This window comes from Tachyglossus aculeatus, chromosome 22 (assembly GCF_015852505.1).
Source record: "Tachyglossus aculeatus isolate mTacAcu1 chromosome 22, mTacAcu1.pri, whole genome shotgun sequence".
Taxonomy (NCBI): Eukaryota; Metazoa; Chordata; class Mammalia; order Monotremata; family Tachyglossidae; genus Tachyglossus; species Tachyglossus aculeatus.
This window is the reverse complement of record NC_052087.1, coordinates 8542663-8568435: the sequence shown is the minus strand read 5'-3', so window position 1 is coordinate 8568435 and position 25773 is coordinate 8542663.

Here is a 25773-nt window from a genome sequence, read left to right as displayed (position 1 = left end):
GTCATATCGCTTGGTTCCCAGGAGGACAAATACAGAAACTGGCTAACATGGCCTAGTGGAAAAAGCACAGGCATGAGAGTCAGATGATCTGGGTTCTAATCCTCGCTCCATCTTGTGTCTGCTGCTATGTGACCTTAGGCAAGTCCCTTGACTTCTCTGTGCGTCAGTTTCCTAATTTGTAAAATGAGGATTAAATCCTACTCTTCCTACCTTGACTGTAAGCCCCACGTGGTACAGAGATTGATTCCAACCTGGTAACCCTGTAGCAACCCAGTGGTTAGAACAATGCTTGGCATATACCCAAAAAAAACCCAAAGCCATAATTTCTAGACAAACCCCTCTGTCTCTTTTCAATGATCTGGTGGGGACAGGGAGAGTGGTTGCAGTGGAAAAATGAAATAAGACCCTAATGAATAAGTTCTTTCCTAAGCACCAAAAACCTTCCATTGACTCTATCAACTCATTTAAATGGGGACAAAAATCCCATTTGGAAATAGATTATTGCTGAGCTTAATGAGATTAATGAAAATTTTCATTTCTAAAAAGTTTTCAGAAACAATTTCCAGGCAGATCTTTTGTCAAAAAGAAGAAAGATCATTAACCTAAACGTGTCGCTTGAGGCTGAAAAGAAAACTGAAGAGGGCTTGATATTTTGCTGTAGTCGGCAGGCCTGCTGCTCACCCCAAGGAACAACAAAAATGTTATTATTTTCTTCACTGGAAGGCTGAGAAATTCCCTCAAGGCAAAGGAAGCCAAGCCAGAATGTTTCCTTTGGACAGGAATTCAATGAATAAAGAGAGTTTTTAAGGGCAAAGCTTACAGGGCCATTTGGATCTCATGTGGATTTATGAAACAGGTGGAGAGAGATCAAATAAATTAAAGGAAAAAGGTTTTGCAGCCTATTAAAGATTTAGTTGAATTTAAGCAAGTCCTTTTTCAAACACCCCACAGCCTGGAGATGGTCTGTTTGAGTTGCCTGTTCTATTTGGAGAAAAAGACCCCCCTCACCCCACATTAATGATGATTTCAGTGTTTCAACTCACCACCTGAAAAGTTTTGTTTTTTTAGGTGGGGGGACGGGGAGGTCACAATGGCAGATGTCAGTAACAATGACATGATAGTGATGAGGAAGTAACATATATGTGCAGATGCTTCTTTCCTAACTTTCCCTTTCTATCCTCTTTTCTGCCACTGCCAGGACTGCCTTTCCAAGTACTATTCCCGGCATGGTGGCCACCCAGGAAACATGTAAAAAATAGCACGTGGCTCCTGGTAGCAGAGAAGGACCAGGAGAAAAGTCCAAGCGGGAGACAACAATGGGGATGGGCAGGGTGAGAGCTTCTTTCTGGGTTTATGTGTGAGTGTTGATGCTCTATAACTATGTGGGTATTGCAGAAGTCCCTGAGTCTGTCTCTTTCACCTCTTGCTCAGTCTCAGCTCTTTCTGACTCTATGTCTGTCTCAGTCTCTCTCTTACACAGTGTCTTCCTCTCTGGAGCTATCTTCCCTACCTCTATTTTCCCAGTCCTCAGAAGGTTTCCCAACTTGCACTCCAGCAAGTATGGCCATATTTCTTGGGAGCTGAGAGCTAGTCTGAAGGTGGCACAATGTTTGAAGGTGATAGAGTGCTAACAGCTTCAGCAACCTAGCCAGTGTGATTAAAAACTTGCTTGACCTCCTCCTATAATGCACTCTGTGGTAGTTCAGTGTCTCCATGAGACAACATATCTGTCTACCTGGGCAAGTGGGAATAACATCCCCTCAAGAATTCACCCATGGGCATCCCTTCAGGAATTCCTTCCTTCCTTTACTTTCTCCTTCCTTCTTTCTTTTCTTTCTCCTTCCTTCTTTCTTTTCTTCCTTCTCTAGACCCTAAGATCATTGTGGACCAGGAACATGGCTACCAACTCTGTTATATTGTATTCCACCAAGTACTTAGTACAGTGCGCTTCACACAGTAAGCATTCAATGAATATCACTGATTGATTGATTGATTGGAAGAATACCTAATTGGGAAAGCAGTATTTTTGAAGTAGCATTGGAGAAGCCGCATGGCCTATTGGAAAGACTACAGGTCTGGGGGGTCAGAGGACCTGGATTCTAATCCTGGATCTGCCACTTGCCTTCTGTGTGACCTTAAGCAAGTCACTTAACTTCTCTGTTCCTCAGTTCCCTCATCTGCAATAATGGTGATTCAATACCTGTTCTTTATACTTAGACTGTGAACCCCACATGGGACCTGATTATCTTGTGTCCAACCCAGCTTTTAGTACAGCACTTGATGCATAGTATGCACTCAATAAAACTTATTATTATCATTTCACTCACACCTTTGCAGCTCTCCTATCTCCTGGATGAGAAATATTTAATTTAAAAATTTTAATTTAGGCTCACTGTGGTCAGGGAATGTGACTGTTTACTGTTGTAATGTACACTCCCAAGTGCTTAGTACAGTGCTCTGCTCTCAATCAGACTGAATGAACTGATTGACTGACATTCCAACTTCTAGACTGTGAGCCCATTGTTGGATAGGGACCGTCTCTATATGTTGCCGATTTGTACTTCCCAAGCACTTAGTTCAGTGCTCTGCACACAGTAAGTGCTCAATAAATACGACAATGAATGAACACTACTCACATTCCCCTCTACCTCATCCATGAACCTATCCAAACCCCTCTCAAATCTATGGTTTTGCCCTGCTTACTCCCAGAATTTCAAATGCTTACTCCCTTGCACTATGCAAAGAAGTATTTCCTTTTTTTTGTTTTGAGCCTCTCCGAATGAAAAGAACATGGCAGACGTGTTTCCAATTCCCAAGTTTCACTGTTCTGACTGCTGTCCTAGGACTCAGCTTGTGGTTTCCAGTCTGCTTCAATTTAGACCCCACTGATTCATTCATTCAATCGTATTAGAGCACTTGCTGTGTGCAGAGCACTGTACTAAGCGCTTGGGAAGTACAAGTCAGCAACATAGATAGACGGTCCCTATCCAACAGCAGGCTCACAGTCTAGAAGGGGGAGACAGACGAAGGGACAAGCCATAAGTGACCCTTTTCCTTTCCTGGGGATGGGGGAAGATTATCTGCAGAGGTCAGCAGAAGTTTCCCAGTGATTAAAAAGAAATCCTCTCCTTTATCCCAAAGTTAAGGAGTGGAGCTGTATCATCATCACTTTTGTGCTGAGTCGTTTTCACACAGCGGAGGCCCTGGAAAGTTATCTATAAATCACAGTTGGAGCTTTTATTAAATCAAAAAGTCCTCATCAAAAGGTCTTCTGCGTGATGAATGCCAAGGGTCAGAGAAAAGCAAAGGTTTTTATTGGGTTGGTCGTTAATAGGTACTATTTTGGAGCTGAAAAAGGATACCGAAAGCATAGATCTGAATAACAAAGGTTAATGTCTAAAACCAGGGAGCAATGAAATGTGTAATACAATCATTCACCGAAGACTTAGTCTGATAAGAAAATGAATCCTGCCTCTTTGCTAGAGTACTTCAGGATATACCATTGTAAGCTACAAGATTTCAGTTGTATGCTTGGCACTTCATAGAAATTAGTTGTTCGTGCATATTTTCAAAATCTGTAGAGAATCCTAGTCCAGACAAAGCTTTCCAAAGCCTTGTTAAAAGATCATATGTCACAGAAATATTGATCTGTTTTTGCAAAGGATCTTTTCAAACTACATTAAGGGACCAGGGCTCTGGGCTTGATGAGACCACTCAAGAAGCATCTATCAATCAATAATATTTATGAAGTGCTCGCTCTGTGCAGAGTTCTGTACTAAGCACTTGGGATAGTACAATAGAGTTTGTAATCACGATCCCACTTGTAAACATGATCCCTACCCTCCAGGAGCTTAAAATCTAGAAGGGGAGGCAGACAAATAGTAAATTAAAAGTAGAAGAATCAAAAGAGTTTGAAGGTTTGGACATGAGTGCCTTTGGAAGAATGGGATAGAGTGAGCACCTAAGTGTTTTGAGGTGAGAACTAAAGTGCAAATGTGATGCAGCAGGGAAGGAAATAAGATGAAGAGATCAGGGATAAGTCAGGTAAGGCTTCCCAGAGGAGATGTGATTTTAGAGGTGTCTTGAAGACAGAAAGAGCAATGCAGCCTATTGGAAAGAGCATGGTCCTGGAAGTCGGAGGACCTGGGTTCTAATCTTAACTTTGCCACTTGCCTGCTGTATGACCTTCTACAAGTCACTTCAGTTCTCTAACTCTCAGTTGCCTCATCTGTAAAATGGGATTTGCTGCCAGTTCTCCCTCCTACTTAGACTGTGAGCCCTATGTGGGACAAGGACTCTGTCTGGCCTGATTAACTTATATCTCCCCCTTCGCTTAGAACAATGCTTGACACATAGTAAGTGCTTAACAAATACCGTAATCAGTCAATCGATCAATTATATTTTTTGAGTGCTTACTGTGTGCAGAGTACTGTATTAAATATTTCAGAAAGTACAACATAACAAAGTCAATAGACAAAATCCCTGTCCACAATGAGTTTACAGATATGAAGGAGCAAGGAGTCCCAGGCAAGAGGGTGAGGCTGAGCAAGACGTTGACAGCAACAGAGCTGAGAACAAGACAACACAGTGAGTAGGTTGGCTTGAGAGGAATGAGGTACAAACTGGGTTATACTGGGAGGGAAACAAGGATAGGTAGGAGGGACTGAGAGCTGATTGAAAGCTCATTGTGGGCAGGGAATACATGTTCATTCATTCAATCAATTCATTTAATCGTATTTATTGAGTGCTTACTGTGTGCAGAGCACCGTACTAAGCACTTGGAAAGTACAATTCGGCAACAGAGACAATCCTTACCCCACAATGGACTCACAGTCTAGAATAGGGAGACAGACAACAAAACAAGTAGACAGGTGTCAATACCATCAGAATAAATAGAATTATAGCTATATACACATCATTAATAAAATAGAGTAATAAATATGTACAAATAAACACAAGTGCTGTGGGGAGGGAAAGGGGTAGGGCAGGAGGGAGTAGGGGAGATGGGGAGCGGAGGAGGAGCAGAGGAAAAGGTGGGGCTCAGTCTGGGAAGGCCTCCTGGAGGAGGTGAGCTCTCAGTAGGGATTTGAAGGGAGGAAGAGAGCTAGTTTTGCGGATGTGTGGAGGGAGGGCATTCCAGGCCAGGGGTAGGACGTGGGCCAGGGGTCGACAGTGGGACAGGCAAGAACAAGGCACAGTGAGGAGATTAGCGGCAGCAGAACAGAGTGTGCAGACTGGGCTGTAGAAGGAGAGAAAGGAGGTGAGGAAGCAGAGGGCAAGGTGATGGAGATCTTTGAAGTCAAGAGTGGGGAGTTTTTGCTTCATGCAAAAGTTGATAGGCAACCACTGGAGATTTTTGAGGAGGGGAGTGACATGCCCAGAATTTCTGTACAGAGATAATACAGGCAACAGAGTGAAGAATAGACTGAAGTGGGGAGAGACAGGAGGATGGGAGATCAGAAAGGAGGCGGATGCAGTAATCCAGTCGGGATAGGATAGGAGATTGAACCAACAAGGTAGTAGTTTGGATGGAAAGGAAAGGACAGATTTTGGTGATGTTGCGAAAGTGAGACCGGTAGGTTTTACAAACAGACTGGATGTGAGGGGTGAATGAGAGAGCAGAGTCAAGGATGACATCAAGGTTGTGGGCTTGTGAGATGGGAAGGATGGTAGTGCCGTTCACAGTGAGGGGAAAGTCAGAGAGAGGACAGGGTTTGGGAGGGAAGATAAGGAACTCAGTCTTAGACATGTTGAGCTTTAGGTGGTGGGCAGACATCCAGGTGGAAATGTCCTGAAGGCAGTAGGAGATACAAACCTGGAGGGAGGGAGAGGGAACAGGGGAGGAGATGTAGATTAGGGTTTCATCTGCTTAGAGATGATAGTTGAAGCCGTGGGAGCGAATGAGTTCACCAAGGGAGTGAGTATAGATGGAGAACAGAAGGGGACCAAGAACTGACCCGTGAGGAACCCCTACAGTAAGGGGATGGGAGGGGGAGGAGGAGTGCTCTGCACACAGTAAACGCTCAATAAATATGATTAAATGAATGAGCCCACAAAGGAGACTGGGAATGTATGACCAGAAAGATAAGAGGAGAACCAGGAGAGGATGGAGTCTGTGAAGCCAAGGTTGGATACCGTGTTGAGGAGAAGGGGGTGGTCCACAGTGTCAAAGGCAGCTGAGAGGTTGAGAAGGATTAGGATAGAGTAGGAGCCATTGGATTTGGCAAGAAGGAGGTCACTGATGACCTTTGAGAGGGCAGTTTCGTTGGAGTGCAGGGGACGGAAGCCAGATTAGAGGGGATCTAGGAAGGAGTTGGAGTTGTGGAATTCGAGGCAACAAGGGTAGACAACTCTTTCTAGGAGTTTGGAAAGGAAGGGTAGGAGGGAGATAGGGTGATAAATCTTCCAGCTTTGTTGTATTGTACTCTCTCAAGTGCTTAGTACAGTCTTCTGCAAACAGTAAACGCTCAGTAAATGTCACTGATTAATTGATTGATTAATTGAGGGGGTATTGTACTCTCCCAAGTGCTTAGTACAGTGCTCTGCACAGAGTAAGTGCTCAATATGGATGAATTAATAAATGAAGGCCTTAAAGCCAATGGTCAGGAATTTCTGCTTAATACAAAGAGGAATGGGTAACCTTTGGAAGTTTTCAGTTTTTATCTAGTCACTGTGTTCCTCCCTCCCTCCCTTCCTGGGTTGATGAAGGGAATTAAAACTTTGAGAAGGAACAGTACTAAATGAACCATTTTTATGATCTGTTGAGAGGACCATGTGAGGACCTTTACTGACCTGCCCTAGGACGTCCCAACCACAGCAGCTTGGCAAGTGTTGCCCTCTATCCCAGGCATTTGGGGCACCGTGGCCATAGCCTTATAAGAGAAGTGACAGGCCAGCTGAAAAAATGGACTATCCGGTATAAAACTGGATGGCCACCCACACTAGAGTTATCTCCACTGTATTCTGCAACATCTACAAGTCCCAGAATGCTGTGGGATAGAAATTCTACCTGAACCGAGAATGCTCCACCTCAGACATGGAGACCTAAACACTTAGAGGAAGAGAAGTAGAGTTGGGTGCAAGGTACGTAGGTCAGAGTAGAAAATACAGGACAAATCCAGGGAGTCAGAGAACTAATACGAAAATCATCTCACAGAACATCCATGGGGAGAATGTGTTTATGTTCACCATCCAACTGCTGCTAATGTCAGCTAGGTTTCACTGCCCTCTAAACCTTTCAACGGACAGTCATTTCCCCTTTAACAGACCTGGGTCTTAATCCAGGCTTTGGCATTCACCTGTTGTAAGAGTCGAAGCAAGTCACTTAACTTCTCTGTGTCTCAGTTTCCTCACCCGGGATTTTATACCTGTTCTCCCTCAGATTGTGAGTCCCACAGAATAGGGACTATGTCCAACCTTATTATCTTGTATCTACCCCAGTATTTGACACATAGTAAGCATTTAATACTGTTATTATTATTATCATTATAATGCCACGGTGTCACAATCCAAATTCACCTGCTCTTATCTCACCTAAACTGTGGGAACTCAGGACATTAATAAGATAAAAGAAATTACCAAATTGAGCATGTTGGTAACCTTAGGATCATTCATTCCCTCTTTATTCTCATTCTGTCTCACATTCCCTCACACATTTATGGAGACCACCATGAGTTCTGGGATAGTATAAACCTTTAAGATAGAGTCCCTAAGGAGCACAGGACATCTAAATGAACCAGCAGAACCAATCAATTGTATTTATTGAGCTCTTACTGTGTGCAGAGCACTGTACTAAGCGCTTAGCACTGTACTACATGTTCAGAAGAATAGAACATGAGACATGTTAATTCCCAAATAGTTAACCCCTCTATATAAACAGTTACTTGTGTCAACACCATAGAGTGGCCAGATTTCTTTTTAGTGGAGGTACAAAGCAAGGACTTTATCTTTGGAGGGAAGTGGAAAATTAAAGCAATTAACATGACAATGCACAGAGGACTGTTCTTTCTGCAGCCCTGAGAATTTGTAGGATGGGTTTGCTCAGTAGAATCCTAAACTTCTGAGCATAACTCTTGATGGAATTTGATGCATGAGAGCCAGAATGATTTCAGTCCAAGTCACGTCAAAGGCTCTTCTCTCCCTCTAAGCTCGACTGAAGAGCACCTGTCCAAATTCCTTCTAAAAATAATAATTGTGTTTTTTTAAACAGTATTTCTAAAGTGCTTAGTATGTGTCAATCGCTTTACTAAACTCTGGGGTAGATACAAGATGATCAGGTCCCACATGAGGCTTGCGGTCTACATAGGAATTGAATCACCGTTTTACAGATGAGGGAACTGAGGCACAGAGAAATGAATTGACTTGCCCAAGGTCACCCAGCAGACAAGTGACAGAACAGGAGTAGAACCCAGGTCCTCTGACTCCTAGGACTGGGTTCTTTCCACTGCACTGCTTCTCATACCTAAGACTCAGAGTACCAAATCTGCTCTTCTCTGGTCTCTCCTAGGGGATTTGCTCAGAGATTACCTGATTTATATTCTTTGGGTTTTTCCATCAGTTCACGATTTAAAGCCAAGTCAGAGAAAGGATGGCATCATTGCTGACAAATGACATCAATAATGAGCATTGCACGGTTTTCTTAAAGTATGCCAGATCCAGGTAATGGCTGCTTAAATCATGTTTCAAATGTTTCTAAGAGCTTTCCCTTGATGTTGATCATGCTTTCTTATTACAATAGCCCTATTCAATCTTTAGCTGGGTACTGATTTAGAGAACGGTATCTGAGAGATAACTGTTACTCCACCCTCCCTACATTTTCCAGCAGACAGGGTCCCATAAAATGCATTAAGGATGATTAGGGAGAGAAATGTGCCTTGTTTGTGGTTTATTAAGTGCCTGAATTGAGGAAGATATTTCCAGTAGTGTGGGATAAGGCAGTTAATACATTCTCATCGGAGCTTTGACTGCACCCAGCTGGGGCTCCATTTTAGTAATTACTTTCCTCCTCTAGCCCAGATTTCCCATACTGAGACCACTGTGAAGAAACTCTCCACAGATATCCATGGCCCACAGCATTGTTGGTAGTCTATCAACACTTTTATTAGGTTTAGATGAAGGAGAAATTATTATTCATATAATTTCTAATCTTACTCCTCCCTCATTTTGATTGTTTTGTCTCTCTTTTCCCATAATGGAGCATAATCTGAACAGGAGCCAGCAGCATAGCATTTTGGTTAAAAGAGAAGCCGTGATTTAAGGATGTTTGAAAACTGTACAATTCTCCTTAATGGTCAGACACAAGTGGTCCTTTATTAAGGTGTTTGCTTTTGGCTTTCAGGACCTCAGAGGTCTCTGGGAAATTTGGAGTGCTTGGGCATAAACCCATGAACAGTTAATATTCCGGTAAACCCCTGCTCTGCCAATTGCCCTCTGTGTGACTTCGGGCAACTCACTTCACTTCTCTGGGCCTCAGTTCCCTCATCTGTAAAATGGGGATGAAGACTGTGAGCCCCCCGTGGGACAACCTAATCACCTTGTAACCTCCCCAGTGCTTAAAACAGTGCTTTGCACACAGTAAGCACTTAATAAATGCTATCATTATTATTATTAATATGAGGAAATGAGATTGGAGATCAAGAGATTAGGAGGTAAATTAATGACCATTTTCAAATATGAGATAGACTTTTTTAAAGTCAACCCTCATTTCTGATGAGGAGATGAGGAGAGAACACAGTGAATTAATCAATCTATCGAACACACTAAGCACTACCATTCCTGTCCAAACTCCTTGAGCGAGTTGCCTACACCTGATTTCTCTCCTTGACCTCCTCTAATCTAGCTTCTGTTCTTGTCATACCACAGAAACTGCCCTCTCAAAGATCACCAAATCTCCTTACCAAATCCATAAGTCTCTACTCTATCTTAATCCTCCTTGACCTCTCCAATGCCTTCGGTACTGTGGGCCACTCCCTTTTCCTGGAAACATTATTCAACTCCGACTTCATTGACACTGCCCTCTCCTGATTCTTCTCTCTAGCCATTCATGCTCAGTCTCTTTTACAGGCACCTCTTCTGCTTCCCAACCCTTAACTTTAGATCTCCCTCAAAGGTTCAGTTCTGGGTCTCCTTCTATTTTCTATTTACCCCCACTCCCTTGAGAACTCATTCCCTCCCATGACTTCAACTACCATGTCTATGCAGATGATTCCCAAATCTTCATCTCCGTCAGTGATTTCTCTCCCTCTCTGCAGTCTCACATTTCCTCCTGACTTCAAGACATCTCTACTTGGATGCCCTCAAACTTAACATGTCCAAAGCAGAACTACTTACCTTCCCAACCAAACCCTGTCCTTCCCTGACTATCCCATAAATAGCACCACCATCCTTCCTGCCTCACAAGCCTGTAGTATGGCCTAGTGAATAAAGCAAAGGCCTGGGAGTCAGAAGGACCTGGATTCTAGTCCCATCTCTGCCACTTGTCTGCTGTGTGGCCTTGGGCAAGTCACTTCACTTCTCAGTGCCTCAGTTACTCATCTGTAAAATGGGGATTAAGACTGTGAGACCCATGTGAGATAGGGACTGTGTCCACCCTGATTACCTTTTATCAACTCCAGTGTACTCCGCTCCTCTGCCGCTAATCTCCTCATTGTGCCTCATTCTTGCCTGTCCCGCCGTCAACCCCCGGCCCACATCATCCTCCTGGCCTGGAATGCCCTCCCTCCCCACATCCGCCAAGCTAGCTCTCTTCCTCCCTTCAAGGCCCTACTGAGAACTCACCTCCTCCAGGAGGCCTTCCCAGACTGAGCTCCCTCCTTCCTCTCCACCTCCTCCCCCCTCCATCCCCCCAGCCTTACCTCCTTCCCTTCCCCACAGCACCTATATATATGTATATATGTTTGTACGTATTTATTACTCTTTATTTATTTATTTTACTTGTACATATTTATTCTATTTATTTTATTTTGTTAATATGTTTTGTTCTCTGTCTCCCCCTTCTAGACTGTGAGCCCACTGTTGGGTAGGGACCGTCTCTATATGTTGCCAACTTGTACTTCCCAAGCGCTTAGTACAGTGCTCTGCACACAGTAAGTGCTCAATAAATATGATTGAATGAATGAATAAAAGTATCTAGCACATAGTAAGTGCTTAACAAGTACCATGGAAATTAAAAAAAAAAACTTGGCACAGGAGGCATTTGTAATTTAATATGGAAAACCCAATCAATCAATTGTATTTCTTGAGCGCCCACTTTGTGCAGAGCATTGTACTGTTTGGGAGAGCACAATAATAACAACAGTAATAATAATAATAATTATGGTACTTGTTAAGCACTTACTATGTGCACTGGAGTAGATACAAATTAGTCGGGTTAGACAGTCCCTGCCCCACATAGGGCTCACACTCTTAACCCCATTTTACAGATGAGGTAACTGAGGCCCAGAGGAATGAAGTGACTTACCCAAGGTCTCACGGCAGACATGAGGCAGAGCCGGGATTAGAACGCATAACCTACTGATTCCCAGGCCTGCACTCTATCCACTAAGCCATTTTGCTTCTCTGAATATTCCCACCCATAATGATGCAACATGGACTGGTGGCTACAGCATGGACCTGAGAGTCAGAACAACCTGGGTTCTAATCCCGACTCCACCACATCTGTTGTGTGACCTTGAGCAAGTCCTTTAACTTCTCTATGCCTCAGTTATCTTTAAAATGGGGATAAAGACTGAGGGCTCCATGTGGGACAGGAACTGTGTCCAACCTGCTTAATTTGTATCTACTCCAGTGCACATAGTAAGCGCTTAACAAGTACCATTATTATTATTGTTATTATTATTGTGCTCTCCCAAACACTTAGTACAATGCTCTGCACACAGTAAGTACTCAAATATGACTGAATGAAAGAATGAACAAATACCATGAAAAATCCAAAACAAATAACGAACTTACAGTCTAGAGGACAAGCTTACAGTCTAGAGTAACCCAGTTATTGAGTTACCACAGATAACAGATCAGATCACAGATCAATTTGAGCAATCAATATTTGGATTGTTGGCCACCCTCCATGAGGGAAATCTGGTGGCCCAAGCATCCCCTTGAGAAAACCTTTGATGGCAGCTGCAGATGACCAAGGCTTAAGCCTGAGGAAAGCCTGAGGCTTCTTTCTCCCCAGCACCTCAGTCTCACCTTTCAATCTACATCTGAATGTTTCCTCATCAGCCACAGAGGGGGACATGACCCAGAGTGATGTCATTTGGGATACTCTAAGGCTCTACCTCCCCCCCCAGGGAGCAAAGCTTCCTAGTAGAGCCATTTCAGCTACAGCGTGATTTTCCAATTGCCACTTTACTCTGCTCTAATGACCCAGAAACGATTCCAGGGGAAGCAATCCCGGAGAAATGTTCCTGCAATGTGAAATACCTGAGGAAAGGAAATGAAATAACAGCAGTCCAATTTCCATCCTGGTCTCCCATAATTTACCCTGAAGCATTTACATAACCCGCTAATAACTGATGAGAGCTTCTGAGTTGAGAAGGGTTGAGTTGCCTAGCAGAATATCTCTCTTTCTCCCTCGCTCTCTTTTTATAAAGCTATCTCACAAACAGTACTTTTGCATCAATTTTCAATTTCTGCAATAAAAAGGGGCAATAAAGTGGCTCCCATGAAGTTCACATAAAGAATTTATTTCTGTGTTTTAAGAAGCCTCTTCCCTTGGGCAGAAATCACTCTACTTCAGTGTTGGATGTCATTCTACATTTAGGGTACATCTTCATTTCTTGGTCTTGTATGGTGTTGAATTCAGAACAATTCCTGATTGTGCAAGTGTGACATTTGATAAGTCACTCAACTTCCCTGCGTCTCTGTTTCCTTTTTTGGAAAATGGGGATTAAATACCTGTTCTCCCTCCCTCTTGGACTGTGAGCCCCATTTGGGACAGGTACTGTGTCCAATCTGATTGCAATGTATCTACCCCCAGTACTTGGCACATAGAAATGCCACAGCTGTTCAATGCACATCAGCATCAGCATAGTGACTGAGCATAGAACTATGAGTCACCTTGTACTAGAGAAGCAAGGTGGCCCACCGGCTAGAGCATGGGCCTGAGAGTCAGAAGGACCTGGGTTCTGATCCTGGCTCGACCACTTGTCATCTGTGTGACTTTGGGCCAGTCACTTGACTTTCCTGGGCCTCAGTTATCTCATCGGTAAATCGGGGGTTGACTGTGAGCCCCATGGAGGACACGAATAGTGTCCAACCTGACTGGTTTCTACCTCCTCCAGCACTTAGTATAGTGCCTGGCACATTCAGTCATTCATTCAATCATATTTATTGAGCTCTTACTGTGTGCAGAGCACTGGACTAAGCATTTGGGAGAGTACAGTACAACAGTGAACCAACACATTCCCTGACCACAACAAACTTATAATCAAGACAAGGAAGACAGACATTAATACAAAAAAATTACAGATATGTACATAAGAGCTGTGGGGCTGGGAGGAGGAGTGAACAAAGAGAGCAAGTCAGTGCAATGCAGAATGGAGTGGGAGAAGTGGAAAAAGGGGACAGAGTAAGACCTTAATAAGTACCAGAAAAAAAAGATTCTGGGGTAAATACAGTGAAAACAGGCAGGCTCCTTCAAAGTCCTAGTCTAAAATGGAGAGAAATTCATGCCCAGAAAAAAATCCGAGGCTCCAAAACTACAAAGTCCTTAATAAACAGGGACGAAGTCCCAAATTAGGAAAGCTATGGAGTATCTTTATGTTTACAACTAAATAGGCATGACATGAAGCACTTTCCTGAGCTCTTTCAGGATTCCAACTAAAAGCTGGGAATTCTGGATTGGATCCACCCCATCTCGTGGGAATGTTGCAGCTTCTCTCCAAGGTTTCAGGTGGATGTATGGTATCAAGAACTCAGCTGGTGTTCCTACTCTGACCTACCTAGACCTTGGCATATAGTTACTTTTTTTTTGTTTTAAAATATAGTGCTATTGATAGTGAGCCTCTTAGGTCTGGCATCAGATAATAATTGAGTGGTGGACAGGAGGGGATAGGGCTCACCCCCTGACTTTCCCAAGATGGCCACTGCTTGGTGTACTCAAAGATGATGGCTTAAGCAGACATTCTCAAAATGGCTGCTGCCCAGATGCACTGTCGGAAAGGTGTGATGACCCTTGACATGACGTTCAGTCTCTCCCCTTCCCTTCTACCCCGCCACCATTGCTTCTGATGTAGTGCATGTATGAGAACCATTGTTCATTTCTCCGGTCCCTTCCTCTCCTATAATCCCAGCCCCTCCCCAGGTATATGGCATGAGACACAGCAAGTCCAGGAGCTGGAGGATGTAGTGGCCTAAAAGGTATAGATCAGTTGCTCTGGGCAACATATGTAGCCAATGGTGGGACTACCAAGCTGAAGACCTCCAGAGAGATTCTAACATCTACTTACTGAGAACATTTACTCATCACTAAGGAAACTCTTTAGTCTCCAACACACTACTCCAGAAATTCTGAGGAACGCAGACAAAAGGAAGCCTACACAGCTGACGAGATCACCTTAATGAACTCCTGAACTTGCTTTCTGCCATGGAACAGGTTGAGGCCCTGCTAGACATGGAAAATCCATCTAATTATGAAGAAACAACCATGCTCCTGACTTCTGAGGAAGTTGTCTCCTCCATCTATGCCATTAAAAAAAAAAAGGAAAAGAACCCTGATCTGCTGGCCATTTTGCCGAAATATTGAAGCAAGGAAAGGAACCTACTCAGATACAGGCACCAGCTCTTCCTTAACATATGGAATGCCATGGAAATGCCAGAAAACTTCAAAGAGGCCACTCTAATCATCATTTTTCAAGAAAAAAGGAGATATCTGATTGAAGATACAACTTGCTTTCACTGCTGGCAAGAGTCGAGCCAGAATTCTTCAGCATAGGAAATAGAATATAATAATCATAATAATCATAATTATGATATTTGTTAAGCACATACTATGTGCCAAGCACTGTGCAAACAATAACAACAATTTTGGTATTTGTTAAGCGCTTACTCTGTGCCAAGCACTGTTCTAAGCACTGGGGGAGATACAAGTTGATCAGGTTGTTCCACATGGGGCTCACAGTCAATCCCCATTTTACAGACAAGGTCACTGAGGCCCAGAGAAGTTAAGTGACTTGCCCAAAGTCACACAGCTGAAAAGTAGCAGAGCTGGGATTAGAACCCACGACCTCTGACACCCAAGCCTGAGTTCTTGCCACTGAGTCACACTGCTTCTCTAAGCACTGAGGTAGATACAAGGTTGTCCCACATGGGGCTTGAAGTCTTAATTCCTCTTTTTTAATTATTATTAAGTGCTGTTGAGTCATTTCCAATTCATAGCGACTCTACAGATATACTTTCTCCAGAACATCCTGTCCTCTGCCATAATCTGTAACCTTTCTAATGGTTCTTCTGTTATCTTTGTTATGGTCTCTATCCAACTAGCTGCTGGTTTGTCTCTTCCACACTTTCTCTGGATTTTTCCTAGCATTAGTAAATCCCCATTTTACAGATGAGGTAACTAAGACACAGAGAAGTTAAGGGACTTGCCCCAGGTTACACAGGAGATAAATGGCAGAGGCAGGATTAGATCCCAATCCTCTGACTTCCAGGCCCAATGTGCTATCAGAATTAAAATGTGGCTTCAAACCAAAGTGCAACACAGTAGATACAATCTTTGCAAATAACAGGCAGAGGAAAGACCTTTAAACTGTGTTGGCCTGACAGAAGCATCTGATAACATTAATAGAGCAGAACATTGGAAATTGTTCCATAAATCTGGCTGTCTTGAGAAATTCCCTTAAATCCTAAGGGTGCTTCAAGATGGGATGGTAGTTCAAATCAGAGATGAGGGAGTCCTGAACAATCTTTTCTCAGAAAGCAATGTCCCAGTCTGTTCAACCAAGCTGGGCTGCCATACTTGAAGACGCAATGAGAGATCTGCAAACTGGGGGCAGGATCTGTGGGAAAACTTAAGCAGGATAGGCTGTAAGTCTCAGAGACCTTGGTTCAGGTTCTGAAATACGCAGCATGGAAGCAGCATTGCCTAGTGGTTAGAGCATGGGCCTGGAAGGTAGAAAGACCTGGGTTCTTTCTAACCCCGGCTCTGCCACTTGTCAGCTGTGTGACCTTGGGCAAGTCACTTCACTTCTCTGGGCCTTGGTTTCTTTATCTGTCAAATGGGGGTTAATGCTATGGGCCCCTACCTCAGCACTTAAAACATAGTATATAATAAGCACCAAACAAATACTATCATCTTCATCAGGACTACAATAACAGTAGTCATCCTCAAAGAAGGACAGCATTCATTGGTCATGAACCATTGGACTGAGTGATATGCCTATCTCTCAAGTAAAAATGCTTTGCTACCTTCATTGGCTTTTGTGTCCCAGTGATGACAAATAGCAATAACCAGAGAGAAAAATTCTCCAAGAACCTGGAGAAGCCATACAGCCGCATGGGTAGAGCATAGGACTGTGCGTCAGGACACCTGAGTTCTAATCCTGACTCCACCACTTGCCTGCTGGGTGACCTTGGGCAAATCATTCAATCTCTCTTTGCCTTGATTCCTTAATCAATTTTCTCATCTGTAAAAGGGAGACTAAATGCTTGTTCTCTCTCCCTTTTAGGTTGTAAGCACCAGGTGAGACAGGTATCATGTTTGCTCTGATTATGCTGTACCTACCCCAGAACTTGGCACATGCTAAGAACTTAACACATTCTATTATTATTAATTTTATTACTATTATTATGTTTTGGCTTATGCCAACTTAGGGTAGGATGCCATCTTGGGACAGCCCCAGGCCAAACTTTCTGCCTCTGAGCAGATGAATGACTAAACAATCCAGTTCACATGCCCACCAGTCAATCAATCCATCAATTGCACTTATTGAGTGCTTACTGTGTGCAGAGCACCATACTAACTGCATGGAAGAGTGCAATATAATAAAGTTGATAGACATGTTCCCGGCCCACAGTTCTGAGCTTACCGTCTAGAGCCTTGACATCCCTTATCAGCCTCTTCTGTTCTTTTATCACCTCAACTGGAGAGAAACCTTTCCTTATATCAATGGTATTTATTAAGTGTATAATATGTGCAGAGCATTGTACTAAGTACTTGGAAGAGTACAGAATTAGCAGGCCTGCTCCCTTACACCTTATATACCATATCTCCCCTGTTTTCATTTACTTCTACTTAATCATCAGTGGATGTGGAGAGCAACTGACCTCATCCTCCCCCTAAGAACAGTTCCCACAGTCAAAGAGTGATACTGGTAATCCTCAGCCTTCTCTCCCCCAGACTAAATACCTCACTGGGTTTGTATTTTCTTCTTTCCCTACCGCAAGAGAGAGTGAAGAGGAGAGAGGGAGAGAGAGAGAGAATAACAGACAAGAGACAGGCAGGCAGAAACAAAGTTGATCTTTATATTCAATAATTGCTTATTTGATTATTTATGTCCACTTGTCACAATCAATTGTATTTACTGAGTGCTTACTGTGTGCCAAGCACTATACTAGATGCTTGGAAGAGTAGAGGTGGTATACATATTTCCACTGATTGATTGACTCTCCTGATTGCACCCTGCCAAGTGGGCTTGACAGTTGCTGAAGTCTCTCAACAGTCCACTACTACAGCACCATGGAGTCTGAGTCCTCATCTTAGCACAATTTTCAAATGCCTCAGCCAGTGGCCGGGTGGATGGCCAACTGTCCAGGGAGATGGAGAGGTGGGTGGCACCCAATCAATGGTATTTATTGAGCACTTATATGCAGAGCACTGTACTAAGCACTTGGGAGAGTACAACAGAATTAGCAGACAGGTTTCCAGCCCCAAACGAGCTTGCAGTCTAGAGGGGGAGACAGACATTAATATGAATAAATAATTAATAATGTATCATTTAAGCATATGTACAGAAGTGTTGTGGGGTTGGGTGCAGGGCAAATATGAAATGTTCACAGGTCAGCCAGCGGAGAGTGCTGTGACATTTATTCCTCTCATAGTGATGGCCACCAACTCTAACTCTGTAAAGATTCATCACGGTGCCCATACCCCGGGTGAAAAGGGCAATTTGATTTAGTTTGGGAAGTCTTCTGGGTGGGTTCAATCAGTTTTCCACTTTCCAAAGCACTCCAATTGTTTTCACAGTAACAATCATTTCAATAAATGGAGCAGAAGCGCATCGGAGATCCTGGACTATCTGACAATGTCATCTGGAAAAGACCAGACACCTGACTCTCTTCAGCAGCAGAAGAAAGTAAAAACCAACCAATCAAACATCTGCACTGTAATAACAACTTAGGGGAGTACAATATAACGAGTCAGTAGACACATTCCCTGACCACAATAAGCAACAGAGAAGTGACTGTGATTAAAGCCATCAAGAGACTACATTTTCTTTCCAGATAACTAAAGTCCCCTTGCAGAGGAGAGGAAGGAGACTGCTCTTTCAGGCCCTTGCAGGGAGGACTGGGGACCACGATTCTTCCCAAAACACATAGTAAGCAGAATCTGTTCACTCCGGGACAAAGAAACAATCATTTGTTCCTCAGCTCTCTGACCATTTCACCGTCAAAACTATGTGGCTGGAGTTCAGGCTTAAGCAATATGATCATCAATCAATCAATGAATCACAATTGTTGAGTGCTTACCATGTGCAGAGCACTGTAATAATGATCATTAATGATTACGGTATTTGTTAAGTTCTTGCTATGTGCCAGGCACTGTACTAAGTGCAGGAGTGGATACAAGCAAATCAGGATTGGGACTCACAGTCTCAATCCCCATTTTACTGATGAGGCAACTGAGGCTCAGAGAAGTGAAGTGACTTGCCCAAGGTCACACAGCAGACAAGTGGCGGAGCTGGGATTAGAACCCATGACCTTCTGACTCCCAGACGTGTGCTCTATCTATTAAGCCATGCTGCTTCCAAATACTAAGTAGTTGGAAGAGTATGACATTACAGGGTTGGTAGACATATTTCCTGCCCAAAATGATTCTACAGTCTAGAGGGGGAGACAGACATTAATATGAATAAATAAATTATGGATATGTACATAAGTGCTAAGGGAGGGGTGAATAAAGGATGCAAATATAAATGCAGTGGTGATGCAGAAGGGAGAGAGGAAATGAGGACTTGGTCAGGGAAGGCCTCGTGGAGGGGATGTTCCTTCAATAAGACTTTGAAGATAGGGAGAGCCCCATCAGAGCCCGGGTCTGTCGGCCAGGAAAAGGGAGGGTGTTCCAGGACAGACAGAGGACATGGGCGAGAGGTCAGAAGCCGAGATAGACAATAGCAAGGTACAGTGAGTAGGTTGGCTTTAAAGGAGTTAAGGATGTGGGCTGAGTTGTAGTAGGAGAGTAACTAGGTGAGATAGGAGGGGGTAAGGTGATTGAGTGCTTTAAAACCCAAGATAAGGTGCTTATGTTTGATGCAGAGGTAGATGGGCAACTACTGGAGGTTCTTGAGGGGAAATATGGACTGAACATTTTTGTAGAAAAATGATCCAGGCAACAAAGTGTGGACTGGAGAGGGGAGAGACAGGAGGCAGGGAGGTCAACAAGGAAGCTGATACAGTACTAGTGGAATAGGATAAATGCTTGGATTAACATAGTAGCACTTTGGATGGAGAGAAAACAGTGGATTTCAGCAAGGTTATAAAGATTTAACTGACAGATTTTAATGACTGATTGAATATGTGGGTCAAACAAGGGAGATAAGTCAAGGATAATGCCAAGGTTATGGGCTTGTGAGACAGAAAGGATAGTGGTGCTGTCTACAGTGATGGGAAAATCAAGGGGAGGACAGGGTTTGGGTAGGAAGTTAGGAGTTCCATTTTGGGCTTGTTAAGTTGGAGGCACTGATGAAACATCCAAGTATAGATGTCCCAAAGGCAGAAGGAAATGAGAAACTGCAGAGAAGGAGATCCATCAGGGCTGAAGATGTAGATTTGGGTATCATCTGCATAGTGGTGATAGTTGAAGCCATGGAAGCGAATGAGTTCTCAAGGGAGTGGGTGTAGATGGAGAACAGAAGGAGATCCAGAACTGAACCTTGAGGGACACCCACAATTAGGGGGTGGGAGGCAGAGGAGGAGCCCGCGAAAGAGACTGAGAATGAGCGGCCAGAGAGATAGGAGGAGAACCAGGAGAGGAGAGTGTCAGTAAAGCCAAGGTTAGATAATGTTTTACTCATTCATTCAACCATATTTATTGAGTGCTTACTGTGTGCAGAACACTGTACTAAGCGCTTGGAAAGTACAATTCGGCAATGATGGCATTTGTTAAGCACTTACTATGTGCCGAGCACTGTTCTGGGTAAATACAAGGTTATCACATTGCCCCATGTGGGGCTAGTCAGTCCCCATTTTACAGATGAGGTAACAGGCACAGAGAAGTTAAGTGGCTTGCCCAAAGTCATACAGCTGACAAGTGTCAGAGGCGGAATTCAAACCCACAACCTCTGACTCCTAAGCCTGCGCTCTTCCCACGAAGCCACACTCCTAAGAGATAGGAATATATTTCCCTTGCAAATGAAGTCTCCAGAGGAGACATGGGAAATTACCATTCATTCAATCAATCATATTTATTGAGCGCTTACTGTGTGCAGAGCATTGTACTAAGTGCTTGGGAAGTACAAATTGGTAATTGTGGGAAATTACCAACAATGCACAGTGATGGCAAGTAGATAACGGTAATAAAGGTGGTATTTGCTAGTGCTCGTGGCCTAGTGGAAAGAGTACGGGCCTGGGAGTTCTAAATAGGTTCTAATTCCAGCTATGCACTTGTCTGCTACGTGACCTTGGCAAATCACTTACTATTCTCTGTTACCTCATCTATAAAATGAGGACTAAGACTAGGAGCCCCACGTAGCCATGGACTGTGCCCAGCTCACTGTGGGCAGGGAATGAGTCTGTTTGTTGTAGTGTTGTACTCTCCCAAGCACTTAGTACAGTGCTTTGCACACTGTAAGCATGCAATAAATACGACTGAATGAATGAATAAGCTCAGTGCTTAGTGCAGTCCCGCCACAGAGTAAGCTCTTAACAAATGCCATTTTAAATAAAGTCAATCATACTGAGCACATACTGTGTGTGCGCAGAGTACTGTACTAAGAGCTTGGGAGAGTATAAAATAACAGAGTTGGGAGACATGTTCCCTACCCACTGTACATTGTGGGTAATTTCCCATGTCCCCTTTGGAGACTCCATTTGAAAGGGAGCAACAAAACCAACGTCCCATGATATGTTCAGGGATATTTATCGGAACCTGACAAAACTAGATCAAGTTGACAGTCTAGAGAGGGAGTCCGCCCAATATGGTCTGAAAAGGTGCCCTGGTTTCTCAGGTTCCGTGATCTGAAGAGATGACATAGACCGACTAGGACTGAAGTTTAGCAAACTGTGAACAATGTGGTCAGAGCAAACAAGGAATCCTCATTCTCTAGACTCTAAAACAACAGAACGAGGAGCCAGCCACTGGAACATAAAGCTAGGAGGTTCAAAACAAGCAAAAGAAAATCCTGGGGCCATAAGCACAGGGAATATGTTGTCCTAAGAAATGGTGCAGGTCAAAGATGACAGGATGTTCAATAAGGACTTGCATAAATTCAAAGAGAAGAGGTCCCCGCTAGAAGGAAAGTTAGATTTGGGCTCCAGAAGCCCCTCTCTGTCCCATTCATCAGAAATCCATGAGAGTATATTTTGTTTCCATGATCTGTCAGTAGAATTCCCAAAGTTTCTTTGCAGCAAATACATCTCCACTCTCTGTAAGTATAATTGATAATGGTTTTTTTAATGGTATTTGTTAAATGCTTACTATGTGCCAAGCATTATTCTAAGCGCTGGGGTAGATACAAAGTAATCAGGTTGGACACCAACTATATCCCACATTGGGCTCACAATCTAAAACCCATTTTACAGATGAGATAACAACTACAGAGAAGTTATGATTTGCCCCACGTAACAACAGCAGACAAGTGGCAGAGCTGGGATTAGAACCCAGATCTTTCTAGCTCCAAGGTCCACAATAACAATAATAATAACAATAATAATAATAATGATAATAACAGTAATAGTTATAATAATGTTGGTATTTGTCTAGTGCTATGTGCCAGGCACTGTTCTAAGCACTGGGGCATATACAAGGTAATCAGGTTGTCCCAAGTGGGGCTCTTAGTCTTCATCCCTATTTTAATAATAATAATAATAATAATAATGGTATTTGTTAAGTGCTTACTATGTACAAAGCACTGTTCTAAGTGCTGGGGAGGTTACAAGTTGATCAGGTTGTCCCACGGGGGGGCAGGGCTCACAGTTTTAATCTCCATTTTACAGGTGAGGTAACTGAGGCACAGAGAAGTTGAGTGACTTGCCTGAAGTCACACAGCTGACAGTTGGTGGAGCTGGGATTTGAACCCATGACCTCTGACTCCAAAGCCCATGCTCTTTCCACTGAGCCAGGCTGCTTTTCATTTTACAGATGAGGTCACTGAGGCACAGAGAAGTTAAGTGACTTGCCCAAGGTCACACAGCTGGCAAATGGCAGAGCTGGAATTTGAACCCATGACCTCTGACTCCCAAGCCCAGGCTCTTTCCACTAACCCACGCTTCTTCCAACACTTATTTTTTTTTTAACCTTATGCCCATTCAACACAATGACATGGCCATAATGGAAACACATAAAGAGCAGCAAGGCAAAATTGGATAGCATCACAGCAGAATGAAATTTGAGGTGGGGGGGGGGGGGTGGGGGAATCAAGCTATACTTCATGTTTACACACATTCACAAGCATTTCAAGGGCATCACTGAGGAAATTTCACTGGATTCATATTAAATAAAAGCTCCCTAAAACCTGAGGTAAAATCACATCAGAAAGCAGGCTTTCTGTGCCAAAGGATTGGCAGATTGCAAAGTAGATCGCATTTTGAGCAATGGGGTGGGCACTACTAATTCTTGGAGCCTAGCCTGGGATTCTGTCACCTCTAGGTTCATCTGAAACCAAAAAAGGTAAGGCTTCCTCTCTCTCCTGCATGGCTATCTCTTTCTAATTCTCCTCACAGTGTTTCCAAACACCTCCTTTTATAGCACCTGTATCTCTCTCCAACACACTCTCTCTTTAAAGTGACTTGCAATTCTCAAAAACTGTAGTTTGAGAAAACTACAGGGAACAAAGTAGAGCTTTAGCTGGGTATGTCCCTTTCTTGTCAGTCAGGTGGTTTAAGATAAAATGCATGGAAAAATGAATTTGGCTTTCTGGGGGTTTTTAAGGAAGTTTCAAATATCAGAAAACTTTTTTATTAATCCCTTGTGGAAAAATGCTAGATGGAATGCAATATTGTTGGATTTTCCTCCTTGGCTTCTACTGATGGGGTTGAGGTCCTTTTGTCCCAACTGTCATCACTAGGTCCAAAGCTGTCACCTTTGTTCTTGTATCCCTCATGGAAGTCAAAATGCATTACAAATCTTCCCAATTCCCTATGGGGAGACAATTTCTGGCTGAATTGGAATAGGCCAGAGGCAGCAGCAAGGGAGAAGCAAGAGCAGAAGAGACAAGAACAGCAATCTCAAGCATGGCCTAGTAGAAAGAGCACTATGTCTCTGTGTAACCTTGGGCAAGTCACTTCACTTCTCTGAGCCTCAGTTACCTCATCTGTAAAATGGGGACTAAGACTGTGAGCCCCACGTGGGGCAACCTGATCAGCCTGTATCCTCCCCAGGGCTTAGAACAGTGCTTTGCACATAGTAAGCGCTTAACAAATGCCATCATCATCACTAGCCTGGAGTCAGGAGTCCTGAGTTCCAATCATTCATTCATTCAATTGTATTTATTGAGCACTTACTGTGTGCAGAGCACTGTACTAAGCACTTGGGAAGTACAAGTTGGCAACAGATAAAGACGGTCCCTACCCAACAACGGGCTCACAGTCTAGAAGAGGGAGACAGACAACAAAACAAAATATATTAACAAAATAAAATGAATAGAATAGTAAATATGTAAAAGTAAAATAGAGTAATAAATCTGTACAAACATATATACAGGTGCTGTGGCGAGGGGAAGGAGGTAAGGAGCGGGGGAGGAAGGAGGGGGCTCAGTCTGGGATGGCCTCCTGGAGGAGGTAAGCTCTCAGTAGGGTTTTGAAGGGAGGAAGAGAGCTAGCTTGGCGGATGTGCGGAGGGAGGGCATTCCAGGCCAGGGGGAGGATGTGGGCCAGGGGTCGACGGCGGGACAGGCGAGAACGAGGCACGGTGAGGAGATTAGCGGCAGAGGAGTGGAGGGTGCGGGCTGGGCTGTAGAAGGAGAGAAGGGAGGTGAGGTAGGAGGGGGCGAGGTGATGGACAGCCTTGAAGCCCAGGGTGAGGAGTTTCTGCCTGATGCGCAGATTGACTGGTAGCCACTAGAGATTTTTGAGGAGGGGAGTAACATGCCCAGAGCGTTCTGCACAAAGATGATCTGGGCAGCAGCGTGAAGTATAGATTGAAGTGGGGAGAGACAGGAGGATGGGAGATCAGAGAGGAGGCTGATGCATTAATCCAGTCGGGATAGGATGAGAGATTGAACCAACAGGGTAGCGGTTTGGATGGAGAGGAAAGGGCGAATCTTGGCAATGTTGCAGAGGTGAGACCGGCAGTTTTTGGTGACGGATTGGATTTGAGGGGTGAATGAGAGAGCAAAGTCGAGGATGACACTAATCATGTCTCTGACACTTGTCTGCTGTGACACCTTGGGAAAGTCATTTAACTTCTCTGTGCCTCAATTACCTCATCTGGGACTGCATCCAACCCGATCATCTTGTATCTGCTCCAGCGCTTAGTACAGTGTTGGGCACATAGTAAGTGCTTAGCAAATACCACAATCATTATTATTGTTATCATTACCTCATCTGTAAAATGGGGATTATGACTATGAGTCCCAAGTGGGACATGAAACGTGTCCAAGTTGATTAGCTTTTATCTACCCCAGGGCTTACTGACAGTGCCTGGCACATAGTACGTGTTTGACAGATACCATTAAAAAAATAGCCTTTGACACTTCCACCACTGGTACCCCAGAAAATCCAGGAATTAGTCAATCACGGGGAAAGTAGCTGACATCTGTCCATCGCTACAGTGCTCTGCACACAGTAAGTGTTCAATATATACATCCGATTGACTGATCCCACCCCATGAGAATACAAAGTGGAAACCCATGCCTGAAATCGATTAGAGCAATAAGAGATTTTAATAGACTACGGGAGCATGGATCTCCCAAATTCCACTTTAAAATTTAATTCTCATTCCTCCCTGGCAGGCTCAAAGGTTCACTTGAAAAAACCGATTTATGTGACATAGGCTTATATCCCGAGGAGGGTATCAGAATTGTGCTGAGCCCGTTAACATTAAACAGCTAGAAGGAAAGTGAACAAGTCTGAACTATCACTGCAATGCGTTTCCTCATGGGAAACCACCAGAGGAAAGTTCTGGGGTCCTTGAAGCATAGACACCATTTAAAACATGCAAACCACCCCCTAGACAACAGAGGCCCCAAGATTCAGTACTTGGATTGGGTTTTTCTTGAATGTAGTGCCCTAAATCCATGACCATAATAATATGGATACACTTAACCCTCAGCCTCTGCTGATAATAGCTACTCAAAATAACTGACAGATCACCTGGAACCCCAGACATTGTTATTTCAGAGGCTATTCCTAATTCCTCACAGACTTCTGGGTTTTCTCCTGGAGAGAGAGCTAAGTGACTTC